General features: G+C 44.9%; 1 pseudogene across 1 annotated transcript; it reads left to right on the top strand.

Moving 5' to 3' along the window:
- The first annotated feature begins 678 nt into the window (after window positions 1-678).
- On the top strand, window positions 679-7,521 carry LOC143294075 (uncharacterized; annotated as a pseudogene). Its single transcript, XR_013056873.1, has 3 exons — window positions 679-871; window positions 2,200-3,814; window positions 4,881-7,521. The product of XR_013056873.1 is annotated as an uncharacterized LOC143294075 (transcript).
- Window positions 7,522-14,582: the final 7,061 nt, after the last annotated feature.

The following is a 14,582-nucleotide window of genomic DNA, read 5'->3' as shown; positions in this document are numbered from 1 at the left end:
TAATGAGCATTTTTCTCGCTCTTATGTCCTATTCACCCCCTTTTTTTCTCAAGGCCTGACTTAGCGCGTTGGGTTACGCTGCTGGTCAGGCATCTGCTTGGCAGATGTGGTGTAGCGTATATGGATTTGTCCGAACGCAGTGACGCCTCCTTGAGCTACTGAAACTGAAACTGAAACTGGGGAGGTGCCATTGCGTTGTTGACAATACACTCACTCCGTCACACACACACACACACGCACATGCACGCACGCACGTACACATTGTCACACAGACACAAACACACAAACACACAGCTAGTCAGTGCACCGTAAATTTCCCTTCTCAAGTTCCTCCTCTTCCACCAAATACGTTGAACTGATTTTTTTTTAATGTTTCACAGGTCCAGTGTTTTGATGCCAGACTGGTGCTTTCAGACCGGTGTGTGGGCAATGGGGCAAATAGCGTTGAGCAGAGAAATGTCTGGAGGATGTTGGCAGGAGTGTTCTTTGTGCAGCGAGGCCGGTATTTTTACCACGTGCAGTTGGAATTCCTAGTCAGGTCCTATCAGTGCCCTAACCATGTATCCGTAGTCCGCTGAGTGCCAGACACCCTGTGGCTGCCAGCTAGCAGACTCTAGGGTCGTGCATGCTAGTGTTTCTGTCACTGTGTTACACAGGCCTACTGTTTGCAGAGAAAAGCTCAGTTGTGAGAGAAGCGTGCACGAAGAGCGAGCGAGGATCGTGGCCTGGTAACCACCTGTCACGGACATTCCTGTGCTTTGCACAGTTTTGGCCTTCACCTATTTCTTTGTTTTGAATGGGTGCTGTTTTCACGTGCTGTGATGTTTCACGTCAGCTCCTGTGGTCATAGATTAAAGTACGCGCACCTGAGGTACGTGGGCAGCAACACCGACAACAAAAAAAAGCATAAGTCTCTTTCACAGTTCTTTCTTGCCGCGGTAAGAGCCGCAGCAGAATGCAGACTGTTCAGTATCAACAACAACAATTCACTCAAGCGGTTTTGCACATTGGCTATCAGAAAGAGAAAAGAGAGGAATCTCAGCGTTCTGCCTGATGGTGACAGACAAAGTTTCTATGGTCAAATTCACGGATACGTAGAGTGGCAGAGAAGCCACAGGCAGTGAAAGAGAAATTGATATATAATTATAGGGGCAGGCATTATGGCGCCACACTGCAAGAAACAGGGAATGAATGAAACTTTTGTTTTTTCTTCTTTTTTTTTAATTAATACTTAGATCCTTAAACCCACACCGTAAATGACGTTGATTGAATATGGAACATAGTCAGCCACGGTAAAATAAGTAATCATTTATGAAACAAAACTAAATCTTGGTACACCAAAACGAATGATTTTCAAATAACTGACAAGCATGTTAATCGTGATCAGTCGCGTGCGCACACACAGACAGAGAGGGACAGAGACACTGAGACTCAGTGAGAGAGAGTTTAACGATTCTAGAGGCACAGAGAGAGAGAGAGAATACATATGGGGTGGACGTGTGACCAGCCTGTTCTTCGATTGGTGATTACCTCCATTCACACAGTGACCGTAACTTTATCGGGTGATTTGCGAACACTTTTCCGTAATCAGAGCTTCCGCACAATACGTTTGTTGATTTACTTATGACCAACACGTGCGTCAGCATGCGGCCATGTCGATCTTCCATGCATTTATTCGGCACCACCGTTATTGTTGTCGGAGAGACAGACAGATTTATGAACGAAAATTAACAAAACATACTGAAGTGAGAGAAATGGTGGACAATGTACAAGTTTCCAACGAACTGAGGTCCTTCGCCACGACCACCACCAACAGCAACAACAATACTTTGAAAGAAGTAGAAGAAGAATGATGATGATGATAATGATATTGATTATTATCATAATGATGATGTCAATAATTGTTTGTTATTACAGTTAGGAGAAAGACAACGTCTAGGTTTTTCTCAGCTAATTGTAAAGTCGTCATGATTTTTAGTTGTGGTCAAACACGCGCAATCTTAAATCATCTCCCATAATCTTTATGTTAGAGGGTTGTTGTTGTTGTTTGGGGGCCGGGGGGGGGGGGGGCTGTTGTGGGAGACAGACAGACAGTCGAACAGACAAACAGACAGGTTTATGCATTACAGTATAAGTAACTAAATATCTTAGGTTTGGATTTGATCAGTTCCCAGTTGTTTCTTTCTTTTTCATTTTCAGTTCTGTTCATCTGCACGTTTTTGATGAGATCTTGGGTGCTTCTACTGTTGGAGCCGATCGAAGCTTCAAGACTCTTCCTGTTCCTGTTACTGATGGTGTGACTGACATCTTGTACCTCAGAGGTGACTTGTTCACAGCTTCCACAATCGTCTGTACACGGTCAAGCACAAACCAGAGTGTTGGTCACTTCGGGAATTAATGATGGATTTGGGTGTTTCGAACTGAAAGCCTTGACCTGGTTGATCAATCACATTGCTTAGAATGCCTCAGGCACAAAATATTTTAGGTCACAGCTGACCACACACATACACACGCACGCAGCAAGCGCGCGCGCACACACACACACACACACACACACACACACACACACACACACACACACACAATGGCAGAAGGCGATCTGGCATACTCAGCAGAACACGTAGATCGCTTGCTGCAGTGCTCCGTATGTCTGGATCGTTTCAAGAAACCCAAACTGTTGCCATGCCAGCACACCTTCTGTCAGAGCCCCTGTCTGGAAGGGCTGGTGAACCGCCTCACCAGAATGCTGCGCTGTCCGGAGTGTCGGGCGGAACACGTGGTGCCTCGCGGGGGACCCGCCCACTTCCCCAACAACCTGACCATCATCAGTTTCTTGGAGCTGCCTGCCATACCTGGGGAGAGGTCCGGCGGCGGTGCTGCTGCCTCAGCCTCCAGGAACACTGCAGACTCCGCCCCCACCCAGCCCGACGCGGCACGGCGCTCCCTGGCCAGGAACAGAGCCGACGATGCCGCGGGGATGGACAGGGAGGGACCGGAGGAAGGGGCTGTGCGGGGAGGCAGCGGGTGTACCGCGTGTCACACGGAAGCTCTCCTGGCGCTGTGCAGTCACTGTGATCGGCCGCTGTGTGAGGCGTGTAAACGAGCTCACATGGACATGGTGCGGACGGACGTCAACCGCCTGGTCAGCCAGGTCAGACGGCTGCTGCCCCGCATCACGGAGCACGTCAACCAGGTCGGCCACAAAGGCGCCCAGCTGCAAGGCAGGTGCCAGGGCCTTAAAACGGAGATCACGGACACGGTGGACAAACATGTACGAGAACTGAAGACCAGAGAACGGCTGCTGCATGACGAGGTTGACTCCTTCCTGGTCAACGAACTGCGCGGACTCCGCACGCACCAGGAGAACCTGGAAGTGGAGCTCGCTAGCATGGCCAGCTTCTGTGACTCCACCGAGTCCTCCCTGGGCCGCGCGGAAATGTTGACTGACGGGGACCTGGTGGAGATGAAGCGGCAGTGTGTGGACAACATGCAGACGTTGCGGGAATACGAGGACGGCACGGTGCGCTCCCCTGTGCCCCGTCACATGCAGCTGTCTGCAGAGAGCCAGCTCCTGTCCTCCACCATCGGCAGTTTCGGGGACCTGGTCATCACCTCTGGCAGAAGCACCGTCGTGGTCGGCACCGGGGCAGCCCCTCAGCGGCCAGACAGGCCAGGGGCCCAGGGCACCAGGAACAGCACGCTGCAGGCTGCCTCAGACCTGGCCATGTCCATCTGGTCTTCTCAGCCCTCCCTGCCCGCCGTTCCCGCCGCCCGCCGCCAGGCAGCATCACTTCGCAATGCACGCTCAGCTCAGGTGAGTCGGCTGGAGATCTTGTGAGTTTGTTTCAGTGAACTTTCAGTTCAGCATATCATCGTTTTTGATTGTGAGATTATGAAGCATTGCTTACATGGAAATGTGTCATCAACAATCACTGAGTTTGTGTGTGTGTGTGTGTATTGTTGTTGGTGGTGGTGGTTTTTGTTGTTGTTGTTTTTTGTTGTTGTTGTTGTTGTTTTTACAATCGCAGGTTGTGATGGTTGTGATTATTTTTCTTTTTGCTAGTTAGATTTCTCGCTATCATTCCAGAAGTTTGTTAGGTTGTTGTTGTTTTATGTTGTTGTTGTTTTTTTTTCTTAAATTGTACTCCTTTTATTTCAAATGTTTGTATTTGATTTTCCCCTTCCTCTGTCTTTCTCCTAATTCACCTTACAACTCCTCCCCTCCTCTCGAACCCTTTCATTTGTTTTGTTTGTTTTTTTAGTGTCAGGATTCAAATGTGAAAAGATGAATCAGGTGTCTGCAATCACCAGCATGTGTGACAGGACATAATACAAAATTCCTTCCTTCCTTCGGATAGAAATGAGAAAGACGGGCAAGTGTATGCTTCCAACTCCTTTCCTTTTCTCCCTGTACAACAATTTGGGTGTGCAAAACAATATTCCCCATTCTCTTAAGTGTGAAACCAAGCATAACAACATGCATACAAGTAAAGTTCCATACTTATTAAAGAAAGGGATGATAAACATGTAACAAGTGTCAAACCTCAGCTAGTGTCGAATGAATCTCAGCGGTACTCTGTTGTGTTGCGTGACTCATGTCAGTGTGAAAGTTAGTTTCAAGGCAGTTGGCTGGACACGGTTGCTCATTCCCCTTCTCCTGAGTGACCCAGGCAGACAGAAATTGTGTGTGTGTCTGTCTGTCTGTGTCTGTGTTACGTGTCTATATCTATATTGTTTGTTGCTGTCCTAGAAAGACCGAGACGTTTTTTTGTTGTTTTTTTTTACTACCAGTATTGTGCGTTGTTTAGTCCCATGAAAATCACACTACTGTTGTTTTTTTTCTCGCTGCATTGAATGTCGTATCAAATGGTGGTCTTCAGGTGAACTTCGCTGGGGAAGAAGACCTCCTGGAAGAAGAAACTCCAGAACCAACACCCCGACTGCGAAGACGCTCTCCCCAAAGACAGAGCACGGTCAGGCGGGGGGCAAGCACGAGAGGGGCAGAGGACCATTCCGGCAGCCGACAGATCCGGAACCGTATGATGCGGAATCGTTCTTTGAGGTTTTCCCGACCTCCTGATAACTCCGACGAGGCAGGGTCTTCTTCTCCAGAAAGGAACACTTTGGAACGTGGTCTGTTACGCCGTTTGAGGACAACGGCTTTCCAGTCTCAGGACAGGGAAGACAATGAGGATGGTACTTTTCCGACGTGGATCCTCCCGTCCCGTCACCCCGGCACGATCAGTGATCCACCTGGATGTGTCCCTGGACACCCCGGAGCCTGCGGAGAGTCCGGAGCCCCTGCAGGCCGGCCGTGAGGGAGCGGCCTCCTACCTGAACGCCGCCGACACCTCGCCCAGCTTGTACATCAGCACGCCTCGCAACAAGTACGCACAGAAAGGTCAGGCCGTAGTTCGCTTCGGGGAGCGAGGCAACGGCGAGTGTCAGTTTACCTGGCCCCGGGGCGTCGGCGTGTCGCCGCTCGACGATCACGTGTTCGTGTCGGACAGCAGCAACCATCGCGTGCAGGTGTTTGACAACACGGGGGTCTACCTCCGAACGTTCGGTCGCTACGGTCAGGGGGGACGGCGAGTTTGACTGCCTGGCCGGCATCACGGTCAGCGGGCTGGGGCACGTCATCATCGCTGACCGCTACAACCATCGCGTGCAGATCTTTGACCGCCACGGCCAGTTCCAAAGGTCTTTCGGATCAGAGGGCACCAACGAAGGAGAGCTGAACTACCCATGGGGGGTAGCGTGCGACAACATGGGCTTCATCTACGTCTGCGACAAAGAGAACCACAGAATCCAAGTCTTCCAGGCCAACGGAACCTTCGTCAGAAGTTTGGGGGTCTGGGCAACGGCCGCGGCAAGTTCGACAACCCGCACTACGTGGCCGTCAGCCCAGACAACAAGGTCTACGTTAGCGACAGCAGCAACCACCGCGTGCAGGTCTTCAGCATCTACGGGGACTTCCTGTTCTCGTTCGGCATTTCCGGCACTCTGCGAGGTCAGATGAAGTTCCCTCGGGGCATCGCCATTGACAGCCAGGGCTTCGTGGTGGTGGCGGACAGCGGGAACAACCGCGTTCAGGTGTTCCGTGCCGACGGTCGGTACTTTTCCATGTTTGGGGGTTGGGGTAGTGAGAACGGTCAGTTTAAAGGGATCGAGGGGGTGGCCATTTTAGCCAACGGGAATATTGTGGTTAGCGACCGGGAAAACCACCGCATCCAGATCTTCTGATTGTGTTCAAGTGACTTAAAAGCGAGTGCTGTTATACAATCGTTGGAACTTCGGATAAATCCAAGACCTTTTGACTTGATTTATGACTGCTGTTGCTCCGATAAGAATTCTGACACGGTTCTGTTTAATTCCAGCTGAATGTATGGTCGTTTTCTTGCCTCTTTTTTAATTTTTGAATTTTTTTTTCATAAAGTGTTTTCAATATTACTATTCAAAATTCATGGAGTGCAACATTCGTGTCAATGAGTGTGTGCGCGCGTGTGTGTATGTGTCTGTCTGTCAGTGTGTCTGCATATCTGTCTGTCTGTCTGTCTGTAAGTGTCTGTGACTTTGTATGGGAGTGTGTTTCTTTTAGGGGAAAAGTGAGTGAGAGTATATACACTAGCATGCAGCACTGACTATTTGATACAGAATTCAAGTGTGTGTGTGTTCTTGGTTGAATTATTCTGCAAGAAAAAAAAGTGTAACAACAACATTCACGGTTTAAGGGAAAGGTTGATTCACAGCCAATTTATACCAACAAAACCAGTGCTTGCAATTTATTAATTTTACACGACTTGTATAGGCTACTGCTGTTCAACAATTAGTATGGATGTTGTTTATTTCAGTCATTTAGACCAACATTTTGCACCTATGCCCATGTCTGGGCATGTCACGTGAAAATGTGAATTTCATGAATATGTTGTTTCGCTTATATGAAATGTGACCTGTTGTTGTTTTGCTTATATGTTGTGTTCAAATTAATTTGTTTTCTTCCAAATCCCAGTGAGTGAATGAATCAAAATTCATCTGCTGAAGTTCGTATTTCGTGGAGCAACAGGATAGTGGGGGGGAAACAACAGGGAAACAACTCTTGTCATGAAATAATTTTGCAAATTTACGGCAAAGAAGTTCGTACAGTTTTATATGGAATTGTCGAATATGCAACGCTCGGGGAGTTCGTGAAAATATATAGCAAGCATACAGTCATGCTGTTTATTATACACGGGAATGTGTAATAATGTCTGGTCGGGACAGTCAAATCAGTCACAAAGAAATGTGTTGAACAGTAATGATGCACTTTCATCGTGTTTATTTTACATGTAAATGTCAGACAAGTCCAAAGTGGCCTAATATCCAATGGGAATTGAATAGTGTGCATGAAAATGTGTGTCCTGCATTTTTTCGAGTGTTACATTTTGTTAATGTGTTATCATTCTTTGAAACAAACAACAGCACAAGCACAGCACATTCAAAACATGAGAATGGGAACGTTCTCTGGTACTTGGCCTGCGTTGGCCTACATCATATTTTACTGCAAATGAATTGATTCAGGTCTGTTCATTTTCGCGTTTGTGTCTTAAATATCTTGTTGTGCCTCTGTGTGTGTGTGTGTGTGTGTCAGTGTGTGTGTCACAGTGTGTGTGTGTGTGTGTGCGCGCGCGCGTGTCTGTGCGCGTGTGTGTGTGTGTGTGCCGTGACTTCAAGATCAAAATACAGTCACGGAAAGGAAGGGAGAATTTGCACCAGAAAACAACAACAACAAAAAAAACAAGAGAGGCAAGGCCTTCAAGACTCACTTGTGATACACTTTTTAAAAAAATCTAATCGTTAAAATGTGTTCTCTATTTGTTATTATACAGCTTCGGGTTTAAAATTTAAAAAAATTTTTTTTTAAAAGTCTTAACCAGATTAGAACCCCGCGTGTTCGGGTGAGAAGAAACTGTCTTACCCATTACACTATCGTGGCTCCTTTACTGACGTTCTAAAATTTAGTATTTGAACATACTTTTTTAAAAGGTGATAAATCAATTGCGGTATTCACAGTGAGAACGCTGTTTAAATCATATTATTCTGGTGTATCTTGGGCATTCCAAAAATCTTTAAGGGCAATAAAAAAAATTCTTTTTAAGTCCGCGGTAAAGGAGACGTGGCTATCGCCGCAATCACACTGCAACATTTAGCCGTTTTCTCTAGATCTAGATAGATGTACAAGTTTAGTTACACCCGTCGGGAATGTAGTACGACACGGTCGATTCAATTTCTCTTTTATGTTCATTCTAGTTTTATAGTTTTAAAGTTGATATGAAAATTTAGTATTTTGTTATACTAATAACATGTAGAGCCAAGTTCAAGTAGTTCTAAACGTCGTAAGAAGTAAAAAGGACTTCATTTTGAGAAAAGTCAAGACTGGAAATTTTTTCGTTTCATCGTGATCAGTTCAAGGGTATTAACTCGCATGGTTTACAATTTTAAACTGTGAATTCCGACTGATTCTGTGGATATTTTTATGGCAGTTTAGGGCATAATCCAGTAAGCGATGAGGCGTTCACAAATCTTTCTCTGAATAAATATTTAACGGTCTCCTTCTCCAACTTTCCATCACATGTTATCGTGTATTATCCATTGAATATAGGATTGAACGGGCAGGTCAACAACTTTAAACAAAATAGCGTCGTTCGCGTTCGCGAAGAATATGAGCACGCGTCTTGAATGTGTATAAATATGTGTACGCAATCGATTTTTGCCCATGACCTTCAGGGTTCAGCCAATACATCTGTAAAGTCCACTCGTCGGATTGATTTTAGTATTTTCCGAAAAAGACCACTTGGGCGAATGAACATAGTGAAAGCCGTGTACACTGAGAGTAAAACACACAAGCTTTTTATGTATTGAGTATAATTTCAAAATGTAATGTTTAAGATGAGAAAGATCAGTTTAAAGCAAATTAAGTCCCCTAGCATTAATTACAGATTAATTTCCCTTTTTTTTTACTAACTGCACCAAAACGTTTGCAAAATAAATAAAACTTCCATGCTTAGCAAAAGAAGTTCCTGTTTGAACAAAAAATGATAATAATGACTGCTCTTGTTGTTGTGTCAGAATATCAGATCAAAGTGCCAAGTTTAGATAATACAAAAAATATAAATATAACAGTAAATACAGTTTGCATATAATTTGGCTTCTTTTTTATTTTTTTGTGCCCATCCCAGAGGTGCAATATTGTTTTAAACAAGATGACTGGAAAGAACTGAATTTTTCCTATTTTTATGCCTAATTTGGTGTCAGCTGACAAAGTATTTGCAGAGAAAATGTCAATGTTAAAGTTTACCACACACACACACACACACACACACAGACAGACAACCGAACACCGGGTTAAAACATAGACACTTTGTTTACACAAGTGAGTCAAAACCAACGATCAGTCAAAAACACGCGTCAAAAGACCAAGTAAAGATGTCTGTTGGAGTAGCTATTTACGCGCAAAGACTGTTCTACAGGCAGGAGAGAGGTGCCAGCACAATGCACTAGTTGGGGCAACTCGTGCCTGTAAAACAAGCTACGTCAGTAGACATAGTCTACGACTATTGACACAGTGTCTCCAGAAGAAACGGGAAGGCAGCCGCAGAGCTATTCAGCTTGATGGAATCATTGAGCCCTAGTATAGAAATATATTAACAAATCACTGATCGCTTGAACCCAGACGGAAGCGCGCGCGCGTCAGTGTGCATGCGTGTGTGTGCGCGCGCGAAATTAGTACAACAGGAATTTTTTAAAAAGAAAAGAAAAAAAAGATGGAATAATATAGGCCTATACCTACTTGAAAGGCACTGGACTGAATAAATCCGTGATCTACAAGATAAATAGAACTAGAATAAAGACGGAAAGATCATTTATCCATATACATACAGCTCCAGTTTCAGCTTGAAGGTGTCAGCTTGAAACGTGAGGAGAGACTGATCCATATACGCTATGCCACAACTGCTGTGAAAAATAAAGGGGGAAAAAACGGCCGGAAAGAAGAATGAAAGAAAAACAAAGATATTCATGAGGCAAATTAAGTGCCCTAATTAACATGGGCCACGTTTAGCAAGCACGTGCACTCCGTCACGGCTGACACTCACACACGCGTACACAATGATTAACCTCACGACTGCACGTGCACTGAGTGCGCGCACACACGCGCTCGCGCACACACAAACACACATACACACGCCGCACACACACACACACACACACACACACACACACACACACACACACACACACTATGGACACGCAATGCAGACCACGAACATATCCAGGCCCCATCCATCGACACACGCATGTTCTAGTAATGTTTTCACGAGCGCACATCTTCACTAAAATGGTATGCACCAGTAATTCCAGTGCTTCAGTGCAGAGTTGGCTCGCACAATGGTGTGATTACGCGTGTTGAATTGCACCGAAGGAATGCGCCGCAGTGCGTCCGTGCATGCAGTGTTCGCAGAAACACAGCAGGGTGTGAGACCGCGGAAAATGGAGGAACTGAAAAAAGGTTTTCAACAAGCACCCAACTCTGTTCACTCTCACTTGGGGACTCATTGTGTCTTCGGCTGGACTTGTCCTGTACAGATGGCTGAGAGGCCGAAGGGCACCTGACGAATATTTGAAAAGCTCAGTGTGAACTCAAGTTGTGGCACTTAGGAATACTTACATTGGACAACGGGGCATGGAACCTTGATCCAATTTTTTCCAAACTATGGGTACGATGAAAAGCTTTGGCTCAGGGCGTGGGGTAATGTCGCACTTTAGCTTCCTAAATTCCTCAGTAGATCTGAACGTATAAATTATGTGAATTTAACAAGGGACTGATGAAAAAAAGTTTCAAAACTGCATTGTCCCAACTCCTGGACTGCAACTACATGGGTGGCGGCTGGGGACACTAGGCGGAGCAGACTACGCATTGAGCGACACGCATAATTGAAAATGAACCCCCTAACTCTTTCTCTTCCCGCCTCATTTCGGCCATGTCCCCTTTGACTCAAGTGTGTGTGTCCCCTTCCACACGAGAAAAGGTTCAAGAGTGTTTGTTAAGAATGAAGAAAGCAACATTTTTGCATGAATTGTTTCTGTCACTGAGAAAAATACGAATTTAATTTTATAAGTTTGCACCTCACTGTATGGGTTACATGAAATGCATCAGTCCCTGGGACGGTAAGTTTGTGGGAGCAGGGTGTGTTGTTGTCGGTGCTAATTAACGTAGTTGCGCTATGTATTGTGCACATTACGTAAAATATTTTAGTATTATTAAATATGTATGTGTGTGTCGCGCGTGAGCTCGAATGCGCAAGCTTGTGAATGGTTGCCCTGTAGATATATTTAAGAGTAATATGTATGTGTGTGTGTGTGTGTATAAACATGTATGTTTTGATTAATTTCAATGAGATTATAAATAAACTCATGGATTTAAAATAAGTCCTGATGTAAAGTTAAAGATTTCATCGTTTTAAATCCTGAGTGCTTTGAGGGATGGACTGTTACCAGACTTGAGTGCTTTGAGAGAGGTGGAATTTTACAGAGCTTTATAATTTGCATTTAAAATAGTGGTGATGAATACACGACATGCAGAATAATGTCTGTTTGCATACCATTGGACAGTGTGAATTTGGCACCAAGAAATCCAGCAAAAGCAAGTACCCCTGGATCATTTACAATGGAGAGGACATAGCGCACAGTGCCTTCTGCATCAGCTTTCTCAGCAGACAGCGGAATGTGAACCTCAGTGCCTGGATGTCGTCAGAACAGCGTACTGTGGCCGTGGCCTTTTAGCGCCTGACTGAGGAGGATCTGTGGATGATGATCGTGTTTGTTTGTGTAAATAAACCAACTGTGCATCCCTGTTTTCCCCACAACACTTTATTTTTTATACGCATCATATTGTGGCATTCCTGGCTGATTACATTAAAAAGCTAACTTTAAGTTACAAGCTGACAAATCTGACACAAGCTGTGATGGATTGCATGCATTGCTTTTATATGATATTACTGTTCCTTCCGAAGTTATTATTATTATTATCACGAGCATTTACGCCTAATCTTGAAAATAAGCCCTAGGCGTTTACAAATAGAACACCTGTAAACACACAAGCACACATAACCAGGAAAGGGTGGGGAGAAGTTGGGGATGAAGATAAATGAGCAGGAGGCAGCCAGGAAGGAAAGCATTAAATCACAGACCACAGCATGGCGCCTGCTCAACCATGTGAGATGGAATCAAGCGGACAGGTAATAGCAGGTGGGGAAGGATGTGTCTGCACAATGGATTGCATTGGCATAAATCATACATTACTCATATCCAGGTGGGCACAAACACTATGGCATGTCAAGTGACCAAACCGAGATGAGCACTGCTTTTGGAGAGGGGGCAGAGGGTCGGCCTGACATCAAGTGGAGAGGGGCAGGGAGAAGAGTCGAAAAAAAGGGCAGATAAGATGGAGATGGGTGGATTCAGACAAGAGATGGTATGCATATGATGGTGGACACGTTTCAGACACTAAGCGATTGGCTGTGTACACACGTATATGAATCATTATCAGCTTCTCTAGCTTCCGTCAGGATGGTATTGGCAAGTCATGACAGAATTTAAGTTGCCTCTGTCCAAAAGATGCTGACCAAGACAGGTTGCACAGCTAATTTCTGTGTGTGTGCTCTGCAGGGTTGTGCTCCTTACCCGCTAGGTGACTGAGGTTGATGACTGAAGACTTTCTTGAAAGATTGTTATCCTTCCATTTTGCTGCCCTCTATACCAAGCTTTTCATGACTCCTCGGTATGGGAGAGTTGCCTGGGCTCAAGGCATGGGAAGACACAGTCAAGAAGAAGTCATGCAGATTGCGAGGAAAGACCTTCCTGGTCTCAGTGACTATCTGGGTGAGTCTGCTGGACTTTTGTTCACAGCTTGCATTTATTTGGGAAACGAAAATGTTCAGGTGTTTGATGGCCTTATCTTAATACGGAGACAGACAGAAGAATAATTAGTGCACAACACAAATAATTATAATAACTGCTACTTTCGTGAGGTAATCATCTGTATATCATGCACCTTAAATACACGACATACACACTCACAACCCCCCGACCCCCACCCCCAATACACACACACTCACATGTATATCACTTCAATTTGCTCTCAATGCCACCACACGCCACAGAAGATCAAGAGAGTTAATTCTTCTCCAAGTCCTTGCATTGCAGACTTTTCAGCTGTGCTGAGCAAAACAGAAATAGGTACTGTGGGATGCATATGGTGCAGGTGCATAGAATTTCTGACACAGAATCACATGCACAAAAATAACTATGTTGCTCAAACTGAGCCAGAAAAAATAAAGGAACGTATTTATGAGGAAGATAAAAACTGTGTGAGAATGATAAGTGTAATGATTATCGTGCTTCAATGTGAGAATGATTATGTTGTATTTCAGGCACTTATAATTCCTGACGTTGGCTTTTATCTGTAAGATTGGTTGGACTTTATAATTATGAGTCACGTATTACACAATTTACAGTGATTACTTTGTGATGAAGAATATTGTACTTTAAAAGATTGCACTGTATCTCAAGCACAGGCTTTACATGTATGAAGAGGAATATTTGCGCGCCACATTTCAGCCATCATTTTTTGACATGGGGATATATCTGGCAGAAAGCTTTGTGTATTTCAGACACTAATGAATTCTTGATAAAGGGCTGTGTATGTGAGAAAGACTACTGTTTTTCAGACACTAATGAATTCCTGATGAAGGACTGTGTATGTGAGAAAGACAATACTGTATTTCAGACACTATGATAAATTCCTGATGACTGACTGTGAATGTGAAAGACTACTATATTTCAGAGACTAAAGAATTCTTGAGGTTAGATTGTGAATGTGAAGAAGACTGCACCGGCTGTATTTCAGGCACAGAAAAGTTCCCTATGGGAGATCAGCCATGTGGAGAAGACTGCAGGTGCTGTGTTTGGTCAGCTCTCTCAGATCTACTGGCAGCTGTCTGGTTCTGTGTCAGCCATGTTCAAAGGTTGGTGTGCTTGCATTGTGTGTGTAGATGTGTTCATATGTGTTTGGTTACCTTGCTTTCTCCCCCACCCAACCCTTCCCCCCATGGGGTGCCGGGGGCTCTTTCAATCTAAATAATATCCCTACACCAGGAAATTTCCTCTACTGCTCTGTTGAAGGTGGCAGAATGGTTAAAACGCTCTGCTACCAATATAGAAAGTCCGTGAGGGTGTGGGTTCGAATCCCGCTCTAGCCCTTTCTCCCACGTTTGGAAATTCAAACTGAGCATCTAGTCTTTCGGATGATATGATAAACCAAAGTCCCGTGTGCAGCACACACTTGGCGCACTGAAAAAGAACCCATGGCAACAAAAGTGTTGTCCTCTGGCAAAATTATGTAAAAAGATATCCACTCTGATAGATACATAAATATATAAGCATGCACTCAAGACCTGACAAGCGAGTTGGTTATGCTGCTGTCAGGCATCTGCCAAGCAGATGTGAGGTAGCGTATATGGATTTGTCCGAATGCAGTGACGCCTCTT

The sequence above is a fragment of the Babylonia areolata genome, chromosome 19 (assembly GCF_041734735.1).
Source record: "Babylonia areolata isolate BAREFJ2019XMU chromosome 19, ASM4173473v1, whole genome shotgun sequence".
NCBI classification, from domain to species: domain Eukaryota; kingdom Metazoa; phylum Mollusca; class Gastropoda; order Neogastropoda; family Buccinidae; genus Babylonia; species Babylonia areolata.
This window is presented reverse-complemented; position numbering and strand designations above follow the sequence as displayed.